We start from the raw sequence: 12,648 nt of genomic DNA, 5'->3' as shown, positions 1-12,648 counted from the left end.
TAGTCACTGCATATGCCAGCGAAAGTGGAAACTGTTTTCTACGGACATATAAATCTTTAACAAGCAAAAACCAAACTGAACAACGACCAATTTGTTTTACTTCTTCAATCTGGTCCAATTAGTTTTTTTTAAATTCAATTCCATCTTTATTCTGATAATTACCAAAATCCACACCATTACCCATTGCTCCATTCACTAAACCTTTTTCAACATCCAAATTTTGCCTTAAAATTACCCAACAGTTTATACATGCATATAGATTATTTTCGAAACCAGCAGTTTTAGATATCGATTTTTCTAAATAATCTAATTTTGTTTTCAGTTTTTCTGTCAAAATAATAGTGATTCCTTCATGCTGTATTTTATCAATGGCTTCCATTTTTATTATTTCTTCATTTTCCAGCTTCAAAAGTTGTTCATTGAATATAGAACACTCGAGCAGTGTTGGCATTAAGCAGATGATAGATTTCTTTTCTGCCATTTTCATGTAAATTTTTTCTGGAACTATGGGGCTCATTAGGATGACGGGCGAACTTTGTCTGCCTGCCATCCTGTCAGAATTCAGGACCACCCCGCCATTAGGGCGGGGGTCCCATGGGGGTTATTAGGATGTGCCCACCACAGTGGCGGGCACATGCTGCATTTATAAGATTGTGGCGGCGGGGCTCTCTGCACCGCCCGCCACAATGCTATAAATGCATAAATGCATTTGCATAAAGAAAGCGGCAGGCACAGCACGGTGCCTGCCGCTTTGTTTATGCAAATAAAAGGGGGTACCGTACCCCCCGTGTGCAACCCCCACCCCTCCTTCACTCTGGGGGCCCGCAGGGGGCCCCCAGAGTGAAGACCGCATGCCTTTCCTTGGTGGCAATGCCGCCGTGGCAAGGCATTAGAAATGAGGCATCCTAATATGGCAGGCGGTGTCTGACAGACACCGCCACCATAGATACCCTTTTCCGCTCCGGTCGCCTTGCGACCAGGGCAGAAAAGCGGCGGACGGTCTTTCCGTCCGCCGCGGTCCCCCAGCCATTCTAATATGGCGGGGGAGAATATTGGAGAGGATGTCGGGCGGATGGCCCCGCCATGCCGGCGGCTGGCGGGGGCAATCCGCCCGACATCCTAATGGGCCCCTATATTTTTATTTGGAAACAAATTGGAAAGTAATGAACTCCGCAAAGCTTCTTTGCCATGTTCTGTCAGTACTCCAATTCTTATATCTTGAATAATAGTTCCATAATCAACATAATTTGCCTGTCGCATATTTGTAATGAGTTCCTTGTTTTCAAAATATGATCAAATGTTAAAGTTTCCAACGCTACCCAAAGACTTTCTGGTGTCTTCACTGGCAAGTGTTTTAAATACTGGTTGTCCTTTCACGGGAGTAAGTTGCAGTAGATCTCCAAAAACAACGACATGTTTTCCTCCAAATAACATGTCATACTCTGTTTTAAGAATTTGCTGCATTCTTAAATGCACAAAAGCAAGCATTAAGTTTGAGATCATGCTTGCCTCATCAATAATTATTATTATTATTAAATCGGTTTTATACAGCGCACGGTTACCCTAGAGGATCCCAGCGCTTTGCCAACAGAGGATATCAGAAGTAGACAAAGACAGAACAGGTTAGCAGAAAAGGAAAGTTTTAAGCTGTTTTCCAAAGCGCAGAAGACAAGGTTCCGCGCGTAGACCTAGCGGGAGGGCATTCCAGAGGGTGGCGACGTTAACCGAGAATCTCCTTCCTCCTGATCGGGCCTTTTTTACCCTAGGGACAACAGTCAGATGTTGCTGGTCTGAGCGTAAGGTTCTACTGGCTTTATACGGGATCCCCATCTTTTGAAGGACGGGGGGGCCTTTGCCTTGCAAGATTTTGTGTGCAAGGCAAAGGGATTTAAATTTCACTCTTTCCCGTATTGGCAGCCAGTGTAACGCCCTCAGTGCAGGTTTTGCAGAATGAGACAAGGGGATGTTATAAAGCATTCGTGCTGCCGCATTCTGAACTTGTTGAAGTCTGTTCAGAGTGCTCTCAGGTGCACCGAGGTAGATCACATTACTGAAGTCTAATCTAGACATAATCAGACCCTGAATTAAAAGCTTCCTGGATAGAAAAGGAATGAGGGGTAGAACCTTACATACCGATCGGAGGAGACCAAAACAGACACCCGCTAATTTGGAGGCCTGGGTTCTGAGAGAGAGGTCTTGTTCCAACCAAATGCCCAGGCTCTTGATCTCAGCCTTTGGTTCAGGAGGAGGACCTAGGCAACTGGGCCAGGCCAAGCAGGGGAGGGAAGGGTTTTTTGGTCCCATAAGCATAATCTCCGTTTTGGACCCGTTCAGTTTCAGTGCTGAGTCCCCCATCCAGGCATGGACATTTGAGAGGCAGGCATGAAGTATCTGGGAGTTTTCTATAGATTGGGAAAGGGCGAACACCAGTTGGGTGTCGTCGGCATAGCTCACGATCTTGATGTTGAATGGAGCCACCACTTCCTCCAGGGGAGCCATATACACGTTAAATAGTGTAGGGCTCAGGGAGGAGCCCTGAGGCACGCCACAGTGGAGGTGAGTGGATGTCGATCATGTGCCCCCTTCCCAGACCTGGAAAGATCTTTTGCTGAGGAATGACCTAAGCCAGTTCAGCGCTGTCCCCCTCACTCCGGAATCCGACAGTCTCTGGAGTAACACTCGATGGTTAACAGTGTTGAACGCTGCACTTAGGTCCAGGAGGATCACTGCCACTGATCCCCCCGAATCCAAAATGCAGCCTGTCTCCTCCACGACTGCCAGCAAGGCGGTGTCAGTGCCTTGACCCGGGCGAAAACCAGTTTGAGAACTTCTTAACACGCCATTAGACTCAACAAAATTAGATAACTGAGAGTTAACTAATTTTTCCGCGATTTTACTCAGTCCTGGGAGGAGCGAGATAGGCCTATAATTGGCCATATCTAGGGGATCTAGGGAGGGTTTTTTTAAGAGGGCCTTCACTATTGCACTCTTCCAATTAGGTGGAACTATACCCGTACCTAATGAGGCGTTGATAACTTTGGTAATAGGCTCCACGATGGAGGGGGCAACCTGTTTAAGGATCCTCATAGGGGCAACATCCCGGGGAGAGCCACTCTTGATTGAGCATAGGACTTTAAGGACTTCATCCTTAGTGACTGGCCCAAAGGATTCCAAGGTTGTCTGAGGACAACCTTCCTCCTCCAATAGCTCTGGTCGTATCTTGGGCTGGGCTGGGGTAGAGAAGAGAGAATTTTTTCAATCAGAAGTTTAATTTTCTTTAGCACTCTTGAAACTTCACAACAAGCTTCTCCAGATAGCTTGTGATATTCCAATTTGTTTTCATGCTCCACAGGTAGCATAAGTAAACCATGTAATGTAATTTTTTTAATGTTGTGTGCTGCCAACCCAGTTGGAGCAGTTACAACACAAGACAAATGTGGCTCAGTTGTTTTCTGTAGATAGATTACTTTATTAAGAAACTTTTTCCTGTTCCAGCTTGTCCACTCACATACATTTGGATAAGTTGAAATTATGTGCATGTGCATTCTTTCTTTTCATGAAAAAATCCATGGTCAATTCACTTGCTGATATATTTCTTTCTGTTCAACATTTAGTTGTTCTTCCTAGTTTTCTAAGTTCATTATATCTTCTTGAGCTTAATGCATTGCTGTTTGTATTCATGGTAAATGCTGCTTCATTTTCAAAAATTGGTTGTCCTAGTGGATCTTGACTCAGTGGAGCTGAACCTTGACTGTCTTGAGAACTGTCTCTAGCAATATGAGCTGCAATAGTAGCTTCTTGATCAATCTCGTCATTTAACATTTTCACATAATTTGAAAAAACAGTGCATTGTATAGTATCTTTACAAGCATTGAAGGAATCTTCATAGCTCTGAAAATCTCCAAGTAATTCCAATTCTGAACGCCATGGTTTGAACAGTTGCAAAAGGGCTAAATAGTACAATTCCCTTTTATCAGGAGTGTCACAACTCAGTTTCCTGTAATTAATCAAATTTCCTTTCATTTGTTTTACCAAACATCCTTCAGAACCAATCACTCCATATTTTCCATCATTGATATTCTCTGTAGTATTCCGTTTAAAAGTGTACTTTTGCAGCACTTCATAAAGACACATGTTCTCAAGATGATGACTTCTGGTTGGATAATATGTGTCCAACATATTCGTTTTCAAAATATCTGTACTTTCTGGATCTTTTTCTTCTAAATATTTAATTTCTTGTACAGATTTAAGTACTCAATTTCGTGTTGCAGCAAGACCTATACTCACCCAAATGATTCTTCTAGATTCTAGTATAGACTTGTAGATAATAACCGATCTGAGCATTCATATGCTCCAATTTCTCGGTGGGATAACATCTTCAAACTGAAACTGTATAATTTCTTATTTATACTCTTCTCGTGAGAAATCTCTTCCCACATTTTTTTCAATTCCGTCTTTTCTGATTTTGTAATGTAGGACGTTACATATCGAGCAACAGCAATGGAATTGTCCGAAACGTACTGAATATCCATGTTAGCATTCCTCATTGACCGAATAACCGGATTGTAATCATTTATGTATTTTGACTCTTCGCTTCTTCTTAAATTTGAGGTATTCTTTGGAGACTTTCTTGTGATGGTACGTTGCATACCAGAGATAAAACTGTTTACTCTTGCTTTAGATATTACAGGACGTGGAAAACTAAAACGACATTTGGTATAAAACTTCTCCTTAGACTTGCACTTTTGTCGACAGTATTTCCCACAACGATGGATTGGGAATTGTAAGACTTGTTGTCTTAAGTTGTTTTCTTCTGTGCTTTTGGGTATAGCACATGTGGCATATTCTTCAATAAAAGACAAAACAGTATCATCCAAATCTGTTCCAAATTTAGGGGCTTCCTTGATCCATATCAGCATATGTATATGAGAAGCACCTCTTGCTTGATACCCCTTTCTCCAAAAGAAATCCACGACTTCTCCAAGAGGAGAATTTTTTTATTGCAGATAAAAGACATCATAGCTTCAAATCTATGATTGAAATACCTGCATACATTAACAGGATCCAAAGAACACAATTCTCCTGGTGTCTTGTATTTAATATTTTTTAAATTAGAATTTGCCTCTCGAAAAAATTCAAGTAAATCATCCCAAGCGTACTCAGCTCCGCTTAGGGTAAGGAACCATGTAGTGCCTACCCTTGCGCCAGGGCGCGCCGCATTGTAAATGAGGCACATCTGCCGTGTCGCAAGGGTAGTTTTGCGTGACGCATTTGATCTGGCGCATCTCTGGAGATGCGCCAGAACGCGTAAGTAAGTATGCCCCTAAGGGGCAGAATTGCAATTACCGTCGCATCCCTGCAAAGTAGCAGGGATGCGCCATTAATTGTGCGGCCCGCTACCACCACCAAACATGGTGCGCCGTATTTGCAATGCGGCGCACCATGGGCCCAAAACGTCACCGAAGCTTTACTGCTGGAGTTGCGTCGCAACGATGGCGCAGCTCCATCAATGCTCTGGGGTACCCTATCTCCCCAATGCTGGGTCAAGCCGTACGTCTGCTTCAAGCAGGTGCAGGGTTTGTGTGACGCATCATTGTCCTAAAGGTGACTGATTGATATTTTGTAGATTTCCCTCAGCCACTATTAGGATGTGTTCCAGCGCAGGAATGCCCTCCCTTGCGCCGGAACGCCCCCTGATGGCGCAGGGCTTTATAACGGGATGCATCTCCCAAATGCGTCACGTTGTTATAATATTATACGCCGCACCATGGCGCCCTTTTTTGTTTAGCTGCTGCGTCACAAAAGTCACGCAAGAACGGCGCAAAAGAGCCGCAAGGGCTTAAATCTGCCCCTTCCTTTGTAACCCTGACAATAAGAAAAATAGTGGCGGTGGATTGATAGTTTGACTATTTAAATGACTGGTAATGTAGCAGGCAACTGTTAGTGTTGTCACTGATCTGACTGAAATCACAATGGAGTTTGTCTGTCACTTTGCGTCTTGCCTGCGGACTGCTGCCTGCCAGTCCTAGGTGAACGTTTCAGTACTTTGTTTAGTGAGTTACGTGACTTTCGAAGTCACAGGTCCGCAAATAAATGAAAAGTAACCATAATCAATATAATTTCGCAGAAATATTTTGTTATTGTTCTTTTGAAATGTTTGATTTGGTTGACATTGACAAGCAACAATCATCCATGTTTTCTGTTCTTTCTTTCATGTTGTACGTCAGCTCCCCCCAGGGGCGAGAGGAGGACACAGGAGCAGCAGGCGGCGGATGCTGTTCATCAACAGGGCCAGGATCGGGCAGGCGAGGGCTCCTCTGCTGGCCCCAGTAAGTTTTCATTTTAGACTAGTACCTATTTTTCCTAGCGTTCCTCATTTGACTTTTTTCAAAATTGTCTTTGCTCTTCTTGTAGACTGTATCTAAATTCTTATCCTGCCTCTACTATGACTCCCTGTGGTATTACTAGATTATTCTTATTAGTCTGTCTGTGTAGCTAACTAAGATTGCACGGTTGGCGAAACTCCCATGATTCTAGTCAGCAATAGCTCTATCAACTTAGTGCAGTCCTCTGGGATTGTCCATAATGTCTTTTGAAGTGTTCTATCTGGACTCATGCTTGCAAAAATTGCAAAACCTTTCGCTCAGTCACTCTAGTCTGGACCAAAAAACACAGATTGTATTTAAGTTTAAAAGCTTTATTAAAAGTAAACACATTTATTAAAATGAAGTCATAATAAAACTAAACGTTTAACTGATAATGGAAAAGTGGTTAGTGCTGACGATTAATTGAAGACATTTCTTGTGGTCGAGCCGAGCTCTCACCTGGTTTCAACTTGATCTTGTTGTTAGAAGTCCATCTTCTGTCTGTGTGGAGAAAAATGGTGCGTGTTAAAAAAACAGCCTTCATCAGTTGTGCCAAAAAGTGCAGCAAGACAACCTTCCCTGGAAAAAGGGACATTTTTTTTAACTTTAACGTAGACAGTCACAAATTACATTGTTTTCACATGTCTTCATTCCTAGACCAAATACTAGTGACTAGTGAGTGCTTTATTCTAACATTCTTAAATGTACTTTGTAGGTGGAACATCTGGTGGCGGGGCCAGTGTGGAGGTGGTGGTGCTCGACACGGAGGCGGAGGGCGATTCTTCAGGGGAGGAGGCGGCGGCGGCAGCTGTGAGAGTTGAGACGGTGGTGGTGGCGGCCAGAGGTAAGCTCTTATATATTCCTTACTTATTGAGATTGAAGACTAGCTGGGAAGGCAAGAATATGAGATGCATGGCTGGGTGAATGATGAAGCAATGATGGGTGGAAGGACAACAGCCTGGGTGGGTGACACAGAAACTGTATGTGTCCATATACCTGGATCATGCTACTATCTGACTCTTAGATAGCATATGTGTATCTAGAGCAGGGGTGCTCCTAGTACGGCCCGCGGGCCGGTGGTGGCCCGGCAAGCCTTCGTTGGCGGTGCGCAGACCTTGCAGACAATCACTGCTCCCCCGGCCCCCACAGAGCAGAGGCTTTTTTGTATTTCACCTGTTAGCGCCCCTGCATCTCCACTCTGACAATCACTGCTCCCCCGGCCCCCACAGAGCAGAGTGGAGATGCAAGGCCACAAAGAGGTGAAATAGAACAAAGCCTCTGCTCTGTGGGGCCGGGCAAGCAGTGATTGTCAGGGTGGAGAAGCAGGGGTGCTAAAACAAACAAAGCCTCAATAATATGTTAATGGTCTTTTAAAGACCTGTTAAGTACTTTGGTGTTGTTGTCTGTGTGTGCGCGTTGAGGAAGCGGTCTCAACCCGGGCTGAAGGCTGACACAGATAGACACACACACAGTGAGATGACAGAGGGGGAGGGAGAGGGAGGGCAGGAGGGAGAGAGAGATGGAGGGAGGGCAGGAGGGAGAGCAGGAGGGAGAGAGATGTATGTAAATGCTGGGTCTGGTGGCTCAGTGGAGGAGGGCATCTGCTGCAGGGACCTGTGTGCAACCTCATGGTCACAAGTTATCGTTTTGCTTTAGCCCCGCCCCCTCTGACTCCGCCCCCACCAGTGCGGCCCTCGGCCCCAAACTACACTGTAAATGTAGCCCCTGAGAGAAAGTTTGTGAGTACCCATGATCTAGAGAGAGTAGACGGTCAGTGGATGAACTAAGTGTAACTTTGAAGAGCATGTAACACTGCACCCGCACGTCCGTTCCAGTGTAGGAAAGGCAAGGAAAATAACTTTTAATTTTGTCCAAATACTACCATAAATAGTAGCAGTAGTTTGTATTGCAAGCACTGCATAGATCCGGTTATTATGGTGGCCACTCCCTACCTCTCTTAATAAGTTTAGTAGTACTCAGTCATTCATGTGTGGATGTATCACTGGTCACTCAATAAAAAGCAAAGCACCTAAAGTCATCCCATATATAAGCAAAAACATCCCATGTGAAGTGATAGATAATCAGATTATTTATCTTCTTCAATTTTCCATTTCTAGTACTCATTTCCACTGTAGGGTGAAAGTTAAATTAATTAAGCAGTAGCCCTTGAGTTGTAACAGAGTATTCTCAGTGCCACCCGTAATAGAAAAGTAAGAGATTCACCACCTGCATGTACTGGACGGGTACAGTAACGCAACGGCAACGCAAGTCTAGGTCACTCCTCATGGCGTGCGTCTCTTTTTCTCGGGTGCAAGTTTACCGCGCTGGCATTATGCCGGCTTGCAGAAAATAACGTACCAATTTTCCAAAACAAGAGATAAGAATAAGAATAAGACTGGTGTACTTTCATAGTCGACTCCAATGGAAGTCCACAGTGCTCGTAGAATTTGTTCCTTAAACTCCCACTAATGTTAGAGCAAGGATGAAGAAGTGTGAGGTTAGATAGATACTGGCCTCAATAGTTATGTAATGCGCTTGCAAGTTGCTAGTTGTACTGCAGCACAAATTTCTGCTGAATGATTGAGTTAATCTTAAAGAGCATTGGTTACAGACTATGTCTTTCTTTCTTCATATAGGTTCTCCTTCCAAACGAACAAGGAGGAAGGAGCTGGCTAGAGCGGCCCGGCAACGGAGGATCGAGGCCACTGTTGCGGAATATCGGCGGCTGGTGGCCCTGGAGGACGTGGAAAGTGTGCAGTCGACAACTACAACAACGTCGTCTGCATCGGCCTCCGTGGCCCCACGGGCTGCCACCCAGCACAGTGGTCCACCCAGACTGAGCCGGGCTGCCAAAGGCAAACGCCACCGCCGAGCAGCAAGGCCAACAGCTGCCTCTCACAGGCATTGCACCTGCAAGGCAGTGAAGGCACGCCTGCGCCGCACTACCCTGATGGTGTCCCGCCTTCAGCAGGAGCTCGCCTTGCTCCGCGAGGAGCATGATGCCCTGGCCCAAAAAGTTAACAGCATCCACCCATAGTGTCCCTTGCCCCTTTTTTAGAGACTTTTGGGGGGTGGGAATTGGGAGTTGGGTTTTTGGGGACTTTTGAAGGACAATCGTTGGGGTTAGGGAGGGTCTTGCGGGAGATTATTTTGTTAGGGATATAAATATACTTTTTCAAACTTTATCTGAGCATACCTGTTTTTTACTGCTTGCCTGGTGGGTGGGGGTTTAACGTTGACTGTTTTCCTGAAAGTTTAGTTCCATTTTCTTCCTTTAAGTGTAAATGCCCAAATGTTTTCAACACTAAGTGCCTCTCACAGACTAAGTGAAGTGAATCCAAGAGTCCTAGGACTTTAGTAGTACTACCTTCAGTCTCTCGTCTCTCGTACTAATACTCCATTATACCCCCAAACCACCAAACGCTTATCTTACCTGTAATTTGTGTTTGAAAGTAGGGCTAGACCCAGGGCTGGCTCCACGGGAAACACCGAATAACGTTGGCAATCTTGGTCGGATAAAATTTCCTCATAGCGGTGGTACTAGTGGTGTGACACAGTGGCAGTTGCATGCCTATGAAAAAAAAGAAAATGAAATCTGGTTTGTCCTCCTGAGCAATTCAACGGTACAACTGAGAATATAGCAGGTGACAGAAGTACAGTAGAGCAGTGCCACATTGTAGCCTAACAAATGGTAAAGTATAACTACTAATTCGGTTGAAGTTCTTTCACATTAGCAATGGTTCTTTGTCAAGCAGAGTAAGAATATATCATCGACAACTGTGGAAAGAAAGAATGCGACAGTACAGGGCCTGTGTGGAATTATTGATAACGATATTCAACATAAGGTCTCTGTAGCCAGATACCCGAGAGCCTTGCTGGTCACTATAAATCCATTCACAACAACACTCAATGGGGTTGGTCTGGAAGGTGTCAGGTTTACTCCCCGTGATCCAGTCGATGCAAATATGGTTCCACCTCCAAATGTCACCAACACCCAGAAGTGTAAACACAGGGTGTTCGAGGCATTAGGCGGGGGAGAAAAATAACAAACTAAAATAAAAAATGTGGGATGGGTAAAGGTAGGGTCAGCAGGGAAAGGATACCTGTAACAGAAGACAAGACAGGCATCAGTGAAGTGCTGTCCTAACATACAAGGGTACTCTCATATAGTCTCACTAAATAGTCTGCAAGTCTCCCGCCTACTCATGGGAAATGTAGTTTCATAGTACGGTAGGCGCTTAGGGGCTGCGTAACCTGACAGAAGGTATAGTAGATAGAAAAGGAGAAATTGCTTTTTTTCTAGGTGTCCCCTCACTCACCAGGGTTGCCCCTTGGTGACATGCTTCATCATTGGGGCCATCCCAGTCCTCTACGGCCTGGGGCGTGCTGCGACTTGCGAATTACGTAGGAGCACTTACAAATGACTATGTGTGGTGCAGATGTGATAGTGGAGTGGACTAAGTGATGTGTTAAGGGATCAATGTAGAAGCCGAGAGAGAGCCAAGAAATGCAGTCACAGTCAGAGAAAAAGGCAAGGGATACTGTATCTATGTGGTTGTAGTGGTCCTGTTGGAAGTGGTAAGTAAGTTGCCCGCAGAAAAAAATTCCTCCTATTAGCGGCACTCCTCCATTGCAGCCGACGCTTCGTCCACCGATGTTGGTCACCAGAAGACACCCTGTCCACTGCCTGCCTGATGCTGAATTGTGGCTCGCTACTGTGAAGCCTGACTCCATCCTTTTTTCCCCATTGCAGAGACTGAAACCCGGCCTGTAATTATTCAACGAAAAACAGGAAGTGATATAATATTACAACACCACTGATAAATAAATATAAGGTATGTAGGCTGTGGAGTGCAAAAAGTCACAATTTGTTTTTCCTAGTAGACAGTACAATGTTTTTGAAAGTGCGTACTCTGAGTCACCTTTTGAAGGATAAATAAGTATGGGCAAATTAATGTAGCGGATCTTGCCCCTCAAGCTAGGTGTACTGTAAACTGTGTTTTAGAACAAAATTAGATCTTCCTAGCAGTGCTCCCACCCAGACCCTTACTAAAGCCAGTCGCAAAAATGTAGAAGACCCCCAATCAAATCTCAAAAAACGAGGCCTAGCAGAAAACTGGTGACAAAACTTACTTTGAAAGTAAAAGTAGGCCGAAGTACCCTAATTACCCATTACCCACCGTGGATTGCATTCAAACCACTTGCAAGCAACCAAGCAAAAGTAGCCATAGCCAGCATCGCTCCAAGACTCGAAATCCCCCCCACTCAAACACATGCAATAGAAATACTGCTAACCCTAACGAACCCTAAGTTAAGAATAGAGGCAAAGGCTTTCTTTAACTATGCCAAATCCCCCCTTTCCCACCATGGATTTTCTTCAAATGACTTGCAACCAAAATTACACATTCTCACGAGTGCTCTAAGACCCCAGAACTCAGTTTGAAAAATCTAGAACACCCCGAAACACATGCAATCCTGCTGCTAGGGCTAACCCTAACGAACCCTAAGTTACAAAAAGTGCCAAAACTAAAGGCTTTTCCGCGCGGATTTTGTCCCAACCACTTCTACCCGGTATTAGACCTTCCCAGGAATGCCCCAAGACCCGGCAACCCACCCGCCAAGAAGCGTAACACCCCCAAACAGGCCAAAAGCAAAATCTCATACTTGCAATATTTCTGGGCCTTCGGTCCAAACGCGCTGCGTAGCTAGGCCATAAGTCGGGGTTGGCACGACGGATTTCCTGAAAAGCAAATGCAATCAAGATTAGAGTGTCCCAGCAGTGCTCCCAGACCACGAAACTCACCCGCAAACAGACAGAACCCCCCCTAAGAGCACCTCAAAGGCAAGCAAGTCATCAAAAACACAAAAAAAATTCCGCCTGGGATTTGGTCCAAAACACTTTTATCCGGTATTAGAGCTTCCCAGCAATGGCCCCAGAGCCGTCAACCCAGGAGAAAACGAGTAGAAGACCCCCAAACAGCCAAAGAGCAAAAGTACAAAAATGGGGACTTAGTCAATTTTTCACAAATTTCCCAAATCACTCCGCGCGCGCTCTGCAGCTAGGCCCTAAGTCCCCTCTGCCACCATGGATTTGCTTCAAACCTCTTGCAAAGTAAAGTATATATAGCCAGCAGTGCTCCCAGACCACGAAACTCACCCACAAACACCAGGAAGCCCCCCAAACAGGCCCCCGAAAACGCTACATAGAGCAAAATGTCAGAAATAGCCAAAAAAAATCGGCCTGGATTTTGTCCCAACCACTTCTACCCGGTATTAGACCTTC

This window comes from Lissotriton vulgaris, chromosome 3_1 (genome assembly GCF_964263255.1).
Source record: "Lissotriton vulgaris chromosome 3_1, aLisVul1.2, whole genome shotgun sequence".
In the NCBI taxonomy this organism is placed as follows: Eukaryota; Metazoa; Chordata; class Amphibia; order Caudata; family Salamandridae; genus Lissotriton; species Lissotriton vulgaris.
The sequence above is the reverse complement of the archived record's forward strand: the minus strand, read 5'-3'. Positions refer to the sequence as shown.